At 38.2% G+C, this 18,115-nt stretch overlaps 1 protein-coding gene across 4 annotated transcripts in view; it reads left to right on the top strand.

Moving 5' to 3' along the window:
• The window catches only part of RALY (RALY heterogeneous nuclear ribonucleoprotein), a 2,391,440-nt gene that overhangs the window by 1,302,386 nt on the left and 1,070,939 nt on the right, over positions 1–18,115 (top strand). The gene's annotated exons all lie outside the window — the stretch shown is intronic.

The raw sequence follows: 18,115 nt of genomic DNA, 5'->3' as shown, positions 1-18,115 counted from the left end.
TAGCCATTCATCATCCTTAATATAAATATTCCCAAATACCAACACAGTAATGCGTACTTCAAGGGAAATGTTAAGAAAACAAGATACAGAAAACCCTGAAGCAAAAGATATAAAGATGTGAGAATGGCCCATCAGCAAGACGAGAAAGCATCTTGACATAGAAAGTGGTAAATATATGGAGCAAACTCCATAAGGAGTCAGTGAATTCAAAAGCTAAGAGAGCTTTTAAGATTGAATGCACAAAATATTTGAGTGTGTGATAAGAAGATGTACGCTGCAGGTTAATTAGATTATTTGCAGATTTATCATATAAATAGGCAGTACACTCTGCAGCATGTGTTTTACATTCAGACTTTATCTGCCATCAGGGTATGTTTCTGTTTAATAGTGCTGTAAACTGCAAACAGAATTACACAGTGGCTCATAGGAGGCAGCTGTAATAAGTTTTGTTTAGTTTCATACGCATATGAATTGTGGGATTTCAAACCAAATCTTTTTGTGTGTGGCTTTCTATTACTACTTCATGGTGTTAAAACCTTTAAAAAGAACTCCATCAAGGATTGGAAATAATGCTTAAAAGAGTGTCATAGCCTCAAGCATTTAAAGTTAGCTTCCAGTATAAGACCTCTAAATCCAACAAAACAGCATCAGCTATCTCTCACTAGCTGTTTCTTATTGGGATAAAGCCTGATTTGTACAAAGCAGTTAAGTATTTCATATTTTCTTTCTTTTTTTAACTACATGTGCTTCAAAGAAAAAACGATTGCTTTTTAATGGAAAATGGTTTGTATTTTTTCCTTGCTTTCCAAATCACAGATATATGGGTGTGAGCAGCACTAGTAAACTATGATAAACTCTGCACTGTAAATTTCGGACAGCATTTTCAAAAACCTAAACAGTCGGCATGCTCTTTCCATAGCATAATTTCTTTGTCCAGGATATGATTAGTGTGTTATTAATTGCTGGGTAAACAATGTTGTGCCTAAAGGAAATCTCTACATTGTGTCTAAAAAGGCAATAACCCCTGCTCGGCTTTAATTTATCTTAGGAACACCATTTAATGCATTCATAATGCATGGATCTACATTTTTATTTTATTTCCATTAAAGATAAGAACAAGGCTAAGGAATATAAAAGCCCACACCATAATTTCTTTGTATGCATTGCTACAAATTTAGAAACATCGGGATTATTTTATCTATATAAAAAAGAATAGCGTATCACTCTGCAGCAAGTAAGCATCTTGTATATACCGTGCAGCCAGCCTCATGTAGGCTACTCTCACATTTTTTAAAAGGATGGAGAATCAAAGTTGTGAGTAAAATATTGATTTCTCATAAAGGGTTTTAATCAAGGATCCTGACAGCCCAGAAGGGAACAAGCTCAGCAACAACACCAAATTACACTTCATATACCATCTATTTTTCAAACTCAGTATAAACGAATCTGCCTCCTGGATATATGAGTGCTCTTAAATGTTGTACATCACTGGAAATAAGAAAACACTTGGTAGTCAACCAAAATGGAAGAAGTAGATAGGCACCCTTAAGATCTGTAAAGATGAAATGCATCTCACTTCCCATGCCCTGTCACACAGCACTTAACGCCAACACTCAGTCATCCATTTCTTTCTTGTCTGCATTGGGGTTCTGAGTTATCTTCTGTGTATCAAAGTGTGAAGACAACATGCCACTTGCTTCTAGGAGAAGTAATGTCACCCCATTCAAAGGTAACAAGTGATGATGATGATGATGATGGTGATGGTGTTTCTGTGGCATTGAGGGCAGTAAACATTTTGTTGCCACAAAGGACCAAAGTGTGTCTGTCTGACTATCAGACTGTGTGTGTTGGTGTGTGTGTGTGTGTGTGTGTGTGTGTGTGTGTGTGTGTGTGTGTGTGTGTGTGTGTGTGTGTGTACCTTTTCCAAAACGGACAAACTAGCATCAGCCACTCACTCCCACCCTCCAATAGCTCTCAGCCTTTTAGATCAAGAAATCTGGAAAAAGCCATAAATGGGGGACAAAGACCCAAAAATAGGAATAATTTGTAAATATGGCTCTTACAAACTTATAAAGTTGGTATAATAACAGGTTTTCCATTAGCGTGAATATTCGGAAGGGTATAAAGTCTGAAACTCAAATGTCTGTCATTATTTTCTGACTTCAGTCTTTACTGATTAGCAAATGATTTGCCAGAAAACTGCAATTTTATGAAAAAAAAACTAAAATATAAGGCAAAAATCTGGACATTCTGCAAAAATCCATACAGTTAAGAGCAATACCCCACCATCCCTTCCCATCTTCTCCTGCTGGGTAGTCCAGCCTCCATTTCACTAATTAGTCTCACATTGTCTGGGCTGCAGTCAGGAATTCATTCATTGGTACCAAAGAGAGTAGTTATCAGAGACAGAAACTGAATGTGAGTGTGTGTGTGTGTGTGTGTGTGTGTGTGTGTGTGTGTGTGTGTGCGTGTGTGTGTGTGTGTGTGTGTGTGTGTGTGTGTGTGTGTGTGTGTGTATGCCCATGCATGTGTGTGTGTGTGTGTGTGTGTGTGTATATGTATATATATATATATATATATATATATATATATATATATATATACGTGTGTGTGTGTATGTATATATATATATATATATATATATATATGTATGTGTGTGTGTGTGTGTGTGTGTGTGTGTGTGTGTGTGTGTGTGTGTGTGTGCATGTTATGTATGCATGTTGTGTCTACAGTTGCTATACCTGCTATCAGTGCATGAGGTTGATGCTTAAATGTGTGCCTTTCTCTCTTTCTTTCTTGGCTAAGCTGTCTATCTCTGTGCTTTTCTCTCACATGTTCCTGCTGTTGTATAAAGAGGTTATAGTGTCCCTCTACTCGTCACTCATCAGACCCATCATAGAGTACAATGCCCCATTTGGGATGTACCTCACAAGACACTTCCAACAGCTGGAAAGACCACAAAAGCACCTCACCAAGAGGATTACTGGCCTCAAACATATGTCCTATGCAGCCCGACTGAAAAAACTCCAGCTGTACTCAGTGACATATCACTTACTCAGAAGTGATCTCTGCCTGACTTACAAATGCATGTCCAACTCAGAATTGATGGACATGCTCCACCTAAAGAAATCCAAGTCACTGCAAGCCACATGCTCTAGTGAGCTAAACCTCACCACAACAATAAATAGAACATGCTGGAGGGATAGATTCCTGTCACAGAGACTCCCTATGCTTTGGAACGGAATTCCTAACTACATTAGGCAGAGCCCCTCACTAACACTCTTCAAGAGAAACCTTGACAAGTGGATGGGTAACAGAAAATACACCCCTGGGATCACTTCATTGGCTCTGCTTGACAGAGGCTCAGTTAATTAATCAATGGGGTGGCGAAAGCTGACACACTCTGGCTAGGCTTATAAGTGCCCTCGGGCAGATAGCCTAGTAACTACCTGTGAATCTATGAACCTATACCATAGTCAGAAGGTACATTTCCTTACTCTGTAAATACAGCCAGTGAATGATGATCCTATTGACTACAAAAAAAAAAGTGCTTGGTGAGTGAACTTTCACAAGCCCTCCTCTCTCCCAAGTGGGACATAATGGATCCTTGAACTACTGACTCCTAAACACTTCAGTCCTTGTCATTAAGGACTAAAGACATTATGTCAAGTCAGAATTCACCTCTCATCATCAACATCTTCACCCTCCGTTTTCCCATTTTCGACATGGGGTTGGGGTGTGGTGACAACTGTCACTATCACCATTGCTCATTATTCAGTGCCACTCTTCTACCTTCTTTGACAGAAATGCCTATCTGTCACAAGTCTTCTCTGACACAATCCATCCATCTCTTTACTGGACACCCTTGTTTCTTCTTGCCTCCTTCCTGTCTGTCTCAAACCTTAACCAGTCTGTCTTCTGCTTTTCTGTTCTCCTTGACTTTCACTGCAATTGGAGCTACTTTGGGTTTTGCTCTGATATCCTCATTTCTTTATTTATCTCACAGTGTGCATCCTAACAACCATCTCAGGCACTTTGTCTCCAACATCTCTAGCTTCCTCAGCTGCTCTGCCTTTACTGCCCAGGTTTCTGTAACATACAGTAGCACTGGTCATACCACTGTTTTGTGCAACTTACTTTTCAGCTTCTTTGGCATTCTTCTGTCATACACCACCCCTAACACTTTGTGTCTTATCTGTAGTTGTAATGACAGCAAGTGGGGGGAATCAGAAGAAGCTGAGAACTGAGATAGAAGGGAAAATAGTAGAGCAGGTTCACAACTTCAAGTATCTGGAAAGGCTGGTTGAGGAGAAGTGAAGTCTGAATGAAGAGGTTAAAGCTAGAATCAGAGGGCCTGAGCCTGTAGGCAACTAACACAAAGTGTTAGGGGTGGTGTATGACAGAAGAATGCCAAAGAAGCTGAAAAGTAAGTTGCACAAAACAGTGGTATGACCAGTGCTACTGTATGTTACAGAAACCTGGGCAGTAAAGGCAGAGCAGCTGAGGAAGCTAGAGATGTTGGAGACAAAGTGCCTGAGATGGTTGTTAGGATGCACACTGTGAGATAAATAAAGAAATGAGGATATCAGAGCAAAACCCAAAGTAACATGTTCCTTCAGTTTTCCATTCCATTGCCCTATCCTTTGCTGAAGTTCTTGCTCAGAGTCTGCCTGTAGTGCGACATCATCTGCATACAGCAGCTATGTAAATTTCTCCCCTCTAACCTGTTTGCTAATGTAGACCTTCCTGGACTTCTGCATTTCACCACCAGCTTTTCTTATGTATTTTGTTTCCATACCTGGGTTGGCCATATATCTGTTCTCTAGTCCTTACACATGCTGTTTTGAGGCGCTGACATTCTTCTTTAACCACCTATATGCTCTTCTTTAGAGGTGATAGAGCACTGAGTAATTCTTTGAACTCCTGTGCTTTCTCTGCAGTAAACTTCCAGGTCTTAAGCGTAGTCTCTGTTGACATTAGAGCCTTCTCTGACCGCTGCTTGTAGCTGATTGTGACAATCAGTGATTTATGCTGTGCACTGACTTTTTCACTGGTATGACTTTGCTATCAATTATTCTACCCCAGTGCCCTTTACTTATTACAAGGAAGTCTACCTGAGTTGCATGTTGGCCATACCTGTATGTGATCTTGTGACTTTCTGTCTTGCTGAACAATGTGTTGGCATCATCAAGTCATTTGTCAGAATCCACCCCTGCCAACAGAATATCACTTGTTCCAAGTTATGCTAGTATATGTTTGTTACTGGAATGTGGTCACCCCACCAAACAGTTTATTTTTTTACATGTTTTTCCATCTCTCTCTCTCTCTGTATTTATGTTCTGCTAATAAGCTTGTGCTATGAAATCTTTAGTAAAAAGAGCATGTCATGATTTGTAATGCATGATTGTTAAATGGCTTTAATACACATTTCTGATATTATAACAACATTAAATTGCAGCATTACATTAGGAAGGATATCACTGTTATTTAACAATAAACTGTGCTGGTTGAGAAGAATCATCCAAACAGAGCTGCTAGTGGTTTAATCCAAACTATATAGGCCAGAATAACAAACCAAGAAACAAGTTGAGAAAGTACTCATGAAACCTGATGTTGTTGTTTGTTGTTTGTCGTTTCAGGTTTTCCCGGTTAGGGGTCACCACAGCTGAACTCCAGTCCGCTAATGATTGGCAGTAGATTTTTATGGTGCCGAGTTGCCAGCCCGATGCCCAACCTTCAGCGAAGGCACGCCCATTCACGCATGTCTTTCGGAGGCCACTCGACCACGGGGAGGACATGCAGACTCCACACAGAAAGCACTCCAGCTGAGAATCGAACAGGAAAACCTCTTGCTGTGAATGAAACCTGATAACTTTTTTTTAATCTGAACTCTGAGTTTTATTGTATTAATAAGGCAACTCTTGACATTTTGAAATTTTTCTTGCTCTACTGAATGCGAATAGGAAAGTCTTGTAAAGTTACATAATTCTCCTTTGATATGCAACCAAGAAGTGAGAATATAAAAATACAGGAAATGTAGAGAACCCTTACATAAAATGCTTTCTTTAAGTTTTGAAGGCCGTATTGTATTGAGTATTGTATCATTTTGTGCAGGCACTTTGTTTAGATGTTTGTGCTATTTTAGTAGATTTCTTTAGTTTAAGGTACTGTCTTTAAGTCTAGAAGGACAATTATTAACTTGGATAAGATGCCCCAAAGTTCAACAAAGTAGTCTTTGATCTGGCGACATGAATCTTTCAGTTACCTGGATCCTGTTGTTTGCAGTTCTGTCATTTGATGACTTGCTATGTCTCCCCAAAATAATAAAAAATACCACATGAATGTGTAACCTTCAAGGCATCACAGGACTTTGAGTACAAAATAGCATTTAAGAATACAAGTCATCTCTGTAAGCAGTATACTTTACCTCTCCGTGAATAGTCTCTGTACCAGTAGAATCAGGAATAGAATCAGGAAGAGCAATCCAATAATGATGGGAGCTTTCTAATTAAGCTAAACAAGAAACTAAGAGGACTAATTAAGTCCAACAAGGCTATTTACAAGGGCAAGATAGCCTGACTGTCCTTCATTCTGTTTCATACAGGTTCCTCAGAGGTGATCTCTGCCTTGCATACAAGGCAATCTCTGACCCTGCTTTATTGGAAATGCTGCATATCCATAAGTCAAATGATACACGGGTTACTCACTCTAAAGACCTTAACCTGGTATGGGACATTAATAAAACCAGCTGGAGGGACAGATTTGTTTCACAGATATTATCACACCTTAGGAATAGACTCCCACTTCATGTCAAAGAGAGTAACTCTTTGGCCCTCTTCAAACACAATCTGGATGGTTGGATGGGTGATCATAATTTCACCTCGCAGGTTCCATCTATGTTCCTCTTGGACAGGGGCAATAGGTAGTGATTGTGTTAATAAGGGTACGAACTTGGCTAGGCTTGTAAGGACTTAGTAATTTCCTATGATCTTATGATCCTATGATAGGTTAGAGACAGACATGGTGTCTTCTACAGCTATGTCCGAAACCTCAAAGGCAGCACAGTGTGATAAACTAGTGGCCAGTGGTGCTATCTTCACTGGGTAGAGTAACATAGCAAATTTGCTGACTGACAAATTCAGCTCAAACTTCTCCCACCAACCCACCCGCCTCCCCCCATGAAATACCCCCTCCCAACTTTTAACAGGGATTACGTCCTAGCAGCACTCTCTATGGTCAAAACCACAACTTCCATTGGCCCAGACAATATCCTAGGATGCCTCCTAAATAGCTGGAAACATGACCTATCTAGACAACTTGAGTCACTTTTCAACTATAGCCTCAAAACAAGCTTTGTACTGTGAGGATGGAGGTCTGCAACTGTTATCCCACTTCACAAAGGGGGACCATCATCTGAACCCAGAAACTACAGACATATTAGTTTGACTGGTCTAATATGCAAAGCCATGGAATGAATTATTATGGAGATGATAACAAAGACATAGGCAGCTGTCAGACACTGGACCCAACCCAGTTTAATTTTATCAAGGGAAGATCATGTCTACTAAACCTAGTGGACTTCTTTGAGATGGTCTCCAAGTCAATGGATGAGGAAAAAACAGTCATTACCGCTTACCTGGACCTGGATAAGGAATTTGATGCAATACTCCACTCAGGAATTGTTGACAAAGTCACTGAAGTGTGTATAAATCCCTATGTAGCTTGCTGGTTTGCCTACTGGCTCAAAGACAGAACCCAGAAGTTTACAATTGATGATACCATGTCCACTAAAAGACCAGTCACCAGTGGGGGACCTCAGGGCTCTCTGCTGGGACTGCTCCTATTTGGCATCTACTTCTCAGAGGTAAAGCATAACATCAAGGGACTTTGGCTTACCAAGCTTGCAGATGACTGCAGACTGAGAGCTGTCATAGATTCCTCCCATGATACAAACATCTTAAAAGAGGGTCTAACAAATGACTGGTATCAAAGTCACAGACTAAAACCTAATGCCAAGAAATCCATTATAGTGCCTTTTGGGAAAACTGATGCCCAGGCTCATTCCTCCATCGACAAAACACCCCTAAGAGTCAACCCAGTAGTTAGGGATCTAGGGGACATTGGAAGAAAGTAATCTGGCCTTTGACCAATATATGGCCAACAAGCAATTGGTGTAAGGCAAGAGTCAATGCTTGGCACACTATGGCTTTTCTTATTAGAGTAGAGCTGTCTGTCATGTGCAGCACTGTAAATGCATAATATGCTACCTGGTACTAATTACGTATGAGACGTTATGACACTAGATCTCTCCCTATAACTATCTTTTGTATACTTTCACCTTTTTATACCTCATAGTGTGTTGCACAACCATGGTAGTAGTACCTTACAGTGTGTTGCACAACAGTAGCAGGAGTACCTTACAGTGTGCTGCACAACAGTGGCAGTAGTACCTTACAGTGTTGTACAACAGTGACAGTAGTACCTTGCAGTGTGTTGCACAACAGTGGCAGTAGTACCTTACAGTGTTGTACAACAGTGGCAGTAGTACCTTACAGTGTGTTGCACAACAGTGGCAGTAGTACCTTACAGTGTATTGCACAACTGTGGCAGTAGTACCTTACAGTGTGTTGTACAACTGTGGCAGTAGTACCTTACAGTGTGTTGCACAACCATGGCAGTAGTAACTTACAGTGTGTTGTTCAACCGTGGCAGTAGTACCTTACAGTGTTGTACAACAGTGGCAGTACTGCCTTACAGTGTGTTGCACAACAGTGGCAGTAGTACCTTACAGTGTATTGCACAACTGTGGCAGTAGTACCTTACAGTGTGTTGTTCAACCGTGGCAGTAGTACCTTACAGTGTTGCACAACAGTGGCAGTAGTACCTTACAGTGTGTTGCACAACAGTGGCAGTAGTACCTTACAGTGTATTGCACAACTGTGGCAGTAGTACCTTACAGTGTGTTGCACAACAGTGGCAGTAGTACCTTACAGTGTTGAACAACAGTGGCAGTAGTACCTTACAGTGTTGCACAACCATGGTAGTAGTACACCTAGTGAGATGTATAGCACAATGGCTCTCACAAAAGCCTCTAGTGAATTATCTTTTCTGTTTGTTTTTTAATTTTTATGCTCACTTATATTCATGATGGATATTATTAAATCACTCCCCTTTCACTTTGATATAGTCAGTGGTAGGTGCTGGACATGAACAGATTTTTTTAAATATCCAAAATGCCTTCAGCAAAGCAAAATACAATGTTACAACTGCAAGTGAATAAATAAGATTTTGCCTGGCAATGAAGCATTACAGATTTGTACTATTATACTGCAAATTTTGTTTCTTTCAAAACCACCAATTCACCACTGAATATGAACAGCAATAATTACACCATATCAAAAACAAGCCATCAGAAGAAGAGAAAAAATATCATTTAAATTTGCATAACTAATATAAAAGACCATTAGAAATGTCAAAACATCTATGTGATTCATGTAATTATCTGTCTATAAATATTATAGAAATACTCCCTCTCACAATTAAGATATCAAGGGTTAAATGAAAACTATAGTTTGATGACACCAGTCATGCTGTAATAGAGCAGGTTCAAAGTGTTATAAGCTCTAAAATCATATTTCATTTTAACCTATTAGTACAGAAGCTAGCTAGAACTGCATTACTGTTGAAATTGATTAAATTTATGTCTCTATTAATCAGAATGTAATTAAAACTTAGAGACACAAAGATTTACAGGTGTACCCTTGGGGTAGCAATGAATTTGTATCTGTCCATCTGGTGGAGCTGATTAATGTAGATATTGTTCACACTAGAAATCAATACAAAGTGTGTAAAATGCTTTTTTTCTGATATAAAGAGAGAGAGAGTTACTATGAGGGAAGATAGTCTAGAAACCCACATTTGTTATATAAAATCTCAGTCAAATGGAAGCCATTTTGAGGCAAAAGGTAATTAATATGTTGTCCCTTTAAGGATATCTGCAGAAACTGTTTTTGTTCACAGAATAAAACTAGATTCTGTTTTTATGACAATGCAAATTGTTACCATGATAATCTGCAATTTGTAAGTTTAAATAGTTGGCATACCTTTGTAAGGCTTGCAAGATAAGAGCTTAGTAATGTTAGACAGCATTTAAAATAATGTGAAATGTCAACTGTATCAACTTCAGAATATAAAAGGAATTATTGCAAACCATTACCCAATGCACTGAGCATGTGAAACCTAACAGAACCCTCATTTTCTTCCGAATATATTGACATGGAACATTTGAGTTTAACTATGTTGACACTGTTATGCCCTTGTAATATATAAATGCAGATTAATTTTCAAAACTGTTGGTAAATTATTTAAAATGTATCTAAATATGATTCCTTAGTTAGCCTTATAAGACATTAATTATTAACTTTTTAACTTGAAATACAGTCTAATCTAAACAAATATTTTTTTTTTCAAATAAATGTGAAAAAATGGCAACTAAATAACAACAAACAACACTATCAAGATGAATAGCTTAGAACTCACATGGAAATGCTGGAAAATATTAATCTCTCATTGTATCAGATTATAAAAGCAGAGGTGTATGTATGATAATGCATAATAAAGGTTAATGACCAGTATACATAATTGAAGAACAGACAGTCAATGCAAGGTAGTTAGATGGCACAGTCAGAAATAGTAAACACCATCTCCACTTCCTGGTAGGAAGGGGCGGCCTGCAGCTAGAGCAAAATTCTGTACCACTGGGGCATAGAGGCTTGTATTGTGAACCGGAATATTTTGGTGATATTTGGCATACTAGCAATACTTTCAATAAATCTTTCTGCACATTCCAATTAATATTTTCATCTGGTTCTTAGGTTAATACTAGGCATGTGGTTTGACTGACCATAGAAAGTCTTGACTTGAACCTTAGAGAGAGAATAGACAACAGATTTACCTCCCATCTTGATAAGGGTCATACTACTGATGCAAACATAAATTTATATGATCACTAGGACCTAACCTGAAAGAGGCCAAAGTGTAAAACCATTTAACATGCAAAGGAAGTCAGCTCCACAATAGGGTATATTTTGGGTAGGGAACCTTACCCTCAAAGAAGTCCCTTTTATGTTACAATGTAGTTGAGAACTTTGGATTGGGAGTTCATAACATTATCAGTGTTTCAGAGGTGAAAAGGGTATAATATGACAGTGTCTTTCTTAGCCCTGAAGGTAATACAGAGATCACCATACAGATGTCTGCATGAGACAGAAAAAAGTGAGATGTTTTTATGACTCTTAGGAATTGAAGGGAGCCAACACCTTTGACTTTTCTGTCTAGAAAACACTGATGTCTTTCTTGTTGGCTTACATACTTAAAAAGATAAACAAAAAATAAATACCAGTCTGGCACACTGCATGATTGGTTTAATAAGGGAACAATACAGGTAGATTATGACATTTGTAGAGTTAAAGGATATACTTTTGGTAATTAATTAGACAGTACAAAATGATTACTTATGTAATCACTGTAAATAGTCTGTTTGTAATATGTAATGCTGGTATTATGTAATGCTGTATCTGCTTACCCTTGGAGCTTTTCTCCCGGGCCTCCGCTGAAAATGGACATGTATCCAGTCGGACTATCCCGGTCAACAAATGTAAAATAAATAAAATAAATAAAATTTCATTACTTATAAGTGATACCTGATGATCAAAGGGCAGTTGTTGATGAGTGTGTTTCGCTCTTTAATGACAGTATCGACCTGAAGCGGGGCTGCATGGTAATCAGCGGGACAGACTTGTTTCCTAAACTCAGCTACACTACATTTTTGTGAGATGTTTAAGGTCATGGATGGAACACCAAGTCCTAACCCTATCTAAATCTTCTCGGGGAATATAAGAGTTCATAGGGGAGTCAACCAAGGCACCTAGGTTACAGCCGTCTATAAACTCGGTCAACTACAAACTATGCATGTCTTCCTTCACATCTAAGAAGTTGATTCTTTAAAGAAGGGGGCTCAATACAGAGTCCCAATGTATTCCACTTGTGATTACTCTATGAAATGAAAATGAATCACCTACTCTCTCTCTCTCTCTCTCTCTCTCTCTCTCTCTCTCTCATTATTCAAACTAACATCCAGTTTGCAATCCATTAAGGGATTTACAGGGTAATATTTAAGTCCGTAAGCTTATTAATAATGCTGTCCTGGGAAATTGTATAAAATGTTTAGACAAAGTCAAGATTAATGGCACAGACTGAATTATTTCCAGTAATGCCATCAGTCAACCAAATTAAGCAGGCAAAGCCGACTTTTCATAAAACTGAACTAACTTTGAGTTTTAAGTTGTCACTTATGCTGTAAAACTAAGATGTGCACCAAAAGTTTACAGATATTCCTGGTGAGACTAATGGCACAGTAATTTCTAAGGCCAGTTACAGTGCCATCTTAATAGAGAGACACCAAACCATAACTCCAGCATATACTTTTTCTAGAGGTAGAGATTAAAGGCCTTCAGAAAGGGTTCAGCAATAAAGTAATTTTTGCTAACAAGTAGATCACTTGGTATATTGTTGGAGTCTATGGAGATACTACTTTTATATTTCTGTGACAGCTTCCAGGATCTGGTTTACACTGAGAATGGGAGGAGCATGATTTAGAGATTAAATGGAGGAAACACAGGGCCGAGAGAGAAAGAGAGAGATGAAAATGCTGAGATGAATTTTCAGAGAGGACATTATTGCTTTGGTATCAGAATATATGGTGCTATTCAATTCTAGATTTGTGAAGTGTTGGGTATTACCTATAATACTGTTAATATAATTGAAAAAGGCATTGAAGTGATCCTTGGAAGAGTGAACTATCTTCAATTCATATTTGGCCTTACAATTTGTGAATGGTGGTTTGGAGAACCCTGTAGATCTGTTTATAAACCTCCTTCTGATTAGAAGTTGAAAACTTTAAATATAAACCATATATATTTTTCTTATCTGGTATAAAATTTGGACACTTGACGTTTCCACCATAGTGACTTTCTACCATATGCATGGCTAATAAGCAGAGAGTTATCAATACATTGGTTGAGGAGGTTGTAAAACTCTTGAATAAATATGGTAGCTTCAGAAATAGGACAGCCGGGGGAAGGCACCTTTGAATTTATTTAGGCCTCCAGACAGGGATGAAGCTTGGCTTTTGAGCAGTCTTTGAATTTATTTGAATTTATGGGCAGTCTAGTAATATTTCTGAGTAAAAAGATAAAAAAAAGTTTGGCAGTTAGATCTAATGAAAGAGGGTATGTCATTAGTTGTTTTGCAGGTAGTAACATTCATAAGGGCAGTGTCAAGTATATAATTCCCTCTGGTAGGAACAAGGACAACATGATCCAGGACATTGGTATTAATGAAATGTAGAAAATGTCGAGCATATTTATTGTTGGTTTTATGAGACTCCCAGTTAATGGATGGATAATCAATGTCAACCAAAATTAGGGTACTGAGATTAGTAGACATGGAACCCAACCTATCCAGGCATATGATTTGGTTCTCAACTGGCAATGAAGAGGCAGTGATTCGACAACTGTAACCAAGTTATCGAAAAGGTCAAAACAGAATCTTGAATTTGATTTAGGTGTGATTTAATATGAGGACAGATAAAAACAGATTTTCCTCCACAACTGACAGATGAATGAGTGATATGTACATACCCTGATATTGAGGAACTGTTAGCAGGCTGTCGGAGCCAAACAAACTCTAACCTAAGCAGGAACTCCGATCAAAACGAAAGGAACAGTGGCCATACAAAAACTCCAATAAACAACAACAAAGAACAACAACCAGACAATTATTAAAATAACCAGTATAGGCAGGCAGGAAGGAGTAGAAACATTGCTCATATCATTACAAATACGTGCGACAGTCACCAGGCCTAAAAGTCACAAACAACCAGTCCCAAGTCACTCACCTACCACTTGATACAAACCCAGATGAAAAGTGCAAGATATAAACATAAGACTGGCTTCATTAACACCTACTCTAAGTGTACACCATTCTCAGTGAATAGACAACACAGTCATAACTCCCACCTTCTTCCTCCTAACCTAATGTTAGCTTTCCTACCGACTGTCATGCAACGAAGGGGATGCATAAAGTTTGCTACAATGTGTAGACTATGTCTGTACTTAGCGTAATCTTTCTGAGTAAACAGACAGCAAATATATGTTGTGGGGATGTTCTTCAGTACAGATCATGTACACTTAGTGTACACTTAGTTTAGACGTTCATGAATCTGGCCCAGGGGACAGTGTCAGGTGGGGAATTTGGCTGGGGCAGTACACCTGCCAGAGTAACGCTGGTCCTAAGGCAAGCTCAGGGACAACAGAAACTTCCTGTGGAGCAGAAGGCCAAAAGCTCACTTGCTTTTGATTTTCAGTATTAATACAGGCCATGAATGTGGGGCCTCATGATCCTTCTGGATTTTTGGGTTTTAAGTAGGAGATATTAGAAAAGTTACCACAGGCATAACTGGCTTGTGGTGGCCAAGCGTTCATAACGATGTCACTGTTTGATCCTTCGATGTTGGCTTTCCTGTCATTGTGAAGCAGAATTCACCAAGCTTTGTATTGTTTACCCACTAATAGGGAACATGAGCGAGGTCTACGCCGTTATGAGGCAGGTTAGTTTTACCCTACTGATGATGTGTTGTTCGACAGTAATCCTGCTCAATACGAGAGGAACCGTGGGTTCAGACATTTAGTGTATGTGCTAATCTAGTCTCTAATGAGACTAGGTATACAATCTGAAGCTACTTTGCTGCTAAGCACTGAGCACATGTGCAGCTGTCACTCATAAGCAACTATGATTCCAGATCACATGACCTGAACAAGCGGCAGTAATCCATCACTAGGTATCTTATGGTCTCTTCCAGGGCTTTTAAGAAATAATATCCACTCATGCGTATTGAACATTATTTCACAAGTAGTCACTTAATTAGACATATCCTAAATTGTACCATTAAAGTGAAAAAGCATAAATGAAAGGGAATTTACATACTTTATAAATCAATATATAACGAGAAGTCAAAATCCCTGCAACAGGAGTCTGTGCGCTAGGATTCATTAACAATCAAAACAAATCTGAGTTCACCAAGAATCAAAGATGATGCTGGTGGCATTGGGGTTTGGGGGTTGTTATTCTTTCCTTTTTTTCTGCATTTCTTCTAGAATTTGAATGTGCAGTAATATCTGCATAGTAACTTGTGGCTATAAAATGTCTGATGATACCTTCACCTTACTTTGTTTTGTATATGTCTTGGGGGATGAGATCCATTGAGTGCATCTGCTATAAAATGCAGAGTTGTGCCACAAAGTCTCACCTTCTTAGCACTTGCTGAGCTTCCCTTTTGAGACAAAAGTCTGAACTTCAAAAAGGAACAGAGCACAAAGTCCAAAATGCATTCTGAATGTTGCTTAAAATATCATCTTCAGGGCTTCATTGCCATACATAACAAAGATGCTAAATAGATAGAAGAAATAAAAGAAAGAATAAGACGTTCAAAGGTGCAGGATATGAAATGAGATGAAGTAACAGCCAGAGAGATTGAAATAAAGTTAAGAAAAGCCTCTAATTGGAAAACCCCAGGCCCAGATGCAGTACCTAACTTCTGGTTAAAAGTATTAACATCTTTGCACAAAGATTTCGCCATGAGTAAGAACTATTTATATGCACACCCTGAACAGACACCAACCTAGTTAACAACAGGTAAAACAATGTTCTTAGAGTGAACCTGCAAGTTATCCTAAAAATTGTAGACCAATAACTTGCCTTCCGACAATGTATAAACTATACATCGGAACTGATGCCGACAGACTTTATAGTCATTTAGAAAAAAATTCAATCATGGCAATAGAACAAAAGGGTAATAGAAGAAAATCATATGGATCAAAGGATCATTTGTTGCTAAATAAAGTCATAGTGGAGAATTTTAAAAAGGGGAAGAATCTAAGTATGGCATGGATTGACTACAAAAAAGCATTTGACACCATCCCACATTCATGGATAAAAGAGTGCTTAAAAAGGTATAAGATGCACCCTACACTGATCGATTACATTACAGTGACCATGAAACAGTGGCAGACCACTTTGCAACTAAGCCATGATAAAGGAAAAATTATTATTCCAGGGATAAAAATTCAAAGGGGGATATTCCAGGGTGACTCTCTGTCACCCCTGCTATTCTGTCTTGCCCTTAATCCATTAAGCTGTCTACTTAACAGCTTAAGCCATGGCTATAATTTGGCTCCTAGAAAACAACAAAATGTAAAAACTTTTCATCTTCTCTTTGTCGATGATTCAAAACTGTATAGCCATCAGATGAGGAACTGAAAGCACAACTGCAAGTGGTCAGAACTTTTTCAGATGATATAAGAATGTCATTTGGTCTTGATAAATGTCCAAAAGCAACCTTTAAAGCAGGAAAACTGCATCAGCAAGAAAACATCAATTTCAAACATTAAAAATGTGATATAAAAGAAGATGAGCAAGTGGGAGTGTATCAATATTTGGGAATTGGTGAAGGATCAACAATTAAACATGAACAAATGAGAATAAAACTTAGTAAGGAATATTTTAGAATACTTAAATTAATTCTGAAAACAGCACTGACATCTAGGAACAAAATCCAAACTATAAACCAATTTGCTCTTCCTGTCTTAACTTACAGTTTTGGAGTGATTGATTGACCCCAAAACATGTTGGATAGATTAGATAGGAAAACAAGAAGGATGCTCCATGCTCATCAAATGATTTATAAAAATCAGTGCATACCAAGATTATATATTCCTGTTCTGAAGGCGGTATGGGCCTCCTTGAAATTGATTACATGTATAGATCTGCAATTGTGGGACTGCACATATATCTGCTGACCTCACAAGACCCAAACATAGTGAAAGTTTTGAAATATGAGGAGAGTAAATATAAGATGACTTCCCTTCTAAATCTAGCAAAAGTGTATCGGTGTCTTGTGGGAATGTAAATCAAACCAGCAGTAGATAATAATCATGCAGCAACTGAATGTGCCGAAAAACCAAGGTAAGAATATAAGGTGAAGGATCAGATGAGAAGGTAAGAAATGTGGAAAATGCATAAATATAGTTGCAGGTATAGAAAACTCCTGGAAGAACCTCATGTTGATTAGGATCAAATGCAGAAATGGTTGAGAGGTGAATTCAAACCAAAAGATGAAAGGTTAATATTGGTGGCCCAAAATAGTGGGCAACATACACATTGGTTTACAAAGTCCATTAAACATGTGGAAGAAACAGACAAATGTAGGTTTTGTAAAACAGAATTGGAAACAGTCACACACCTTGTTGCTGGTTGTGACATACTAATGGCAGAAGTACTGTATACTGAAAGGTAAACTAATGTGGCAAGACTAATGCACTAGAGATTGTGCAAACACTATGGTATTGAAGTTGCTGAAAAACACTGGAAACATGAGCCACAAAGCATCAAAGAAAATGATGAAGTCTTTATCACATGGGATCACTCATTATCAACAGTTCAAAAGACAGATGCGAGAAAACCAGATATAGTGGTCCCTGAAAAGAAGACAAAAGTAGCATTGATCGTTACTTTACTCACACCTGAACCTACTGTTATAACTATTCACTTTACTCACACCTGAACCTGCTGTTATATCACGTTACTCACACCTGAACCTGTCGTATAACTATTGACGTTACTCACACCTGAACCTGCTGTTATAGCTATTCACATTACTCACACCTGAACCTGCTGTTATAACTATTCACGTTACTCACACCTGAACCTGCTGTTCTAAGCACTGCAGTACCTCAGAAAATTAGTCCCTATAGTTAGCCATTTTATTTTGTTGTGTGTGTGTGTGTGTGTGTGTGTGTGTGTGTGTGTGTGTGTGTGTGTGTGTGAGTGTGTGTGTGTGTATACATATATACATATATATATATATATATATATATATATATATACATATTATATATATATATATATATATATATATATATATATATATTACCAACCCATGTACATATACATTTTTAAATTCAATTAAATGTACGGAACAGCCTACCAGGAATAATTA

This window comes from Protopterus annectens, chromosome 12.part0, assembly GCF_019279795.1.
Source record: "Protopterus annectens isolate FY-2018-M chromosome 12.part0, PAN1.0, whole genome shotgun sequence".
In the NCBI taxonomy this organism is placed as follows: domain Eukaryota; kingdom Metazoa; phylum Chordata; order Ceratodontiformes; family Protopteridae; genus Protopterus; species Protopterus annectens.
Note: the sequence above shows the minus strand (reverse complement) of the source record. Positions and strands in the feature narration are given on the sequence as shown.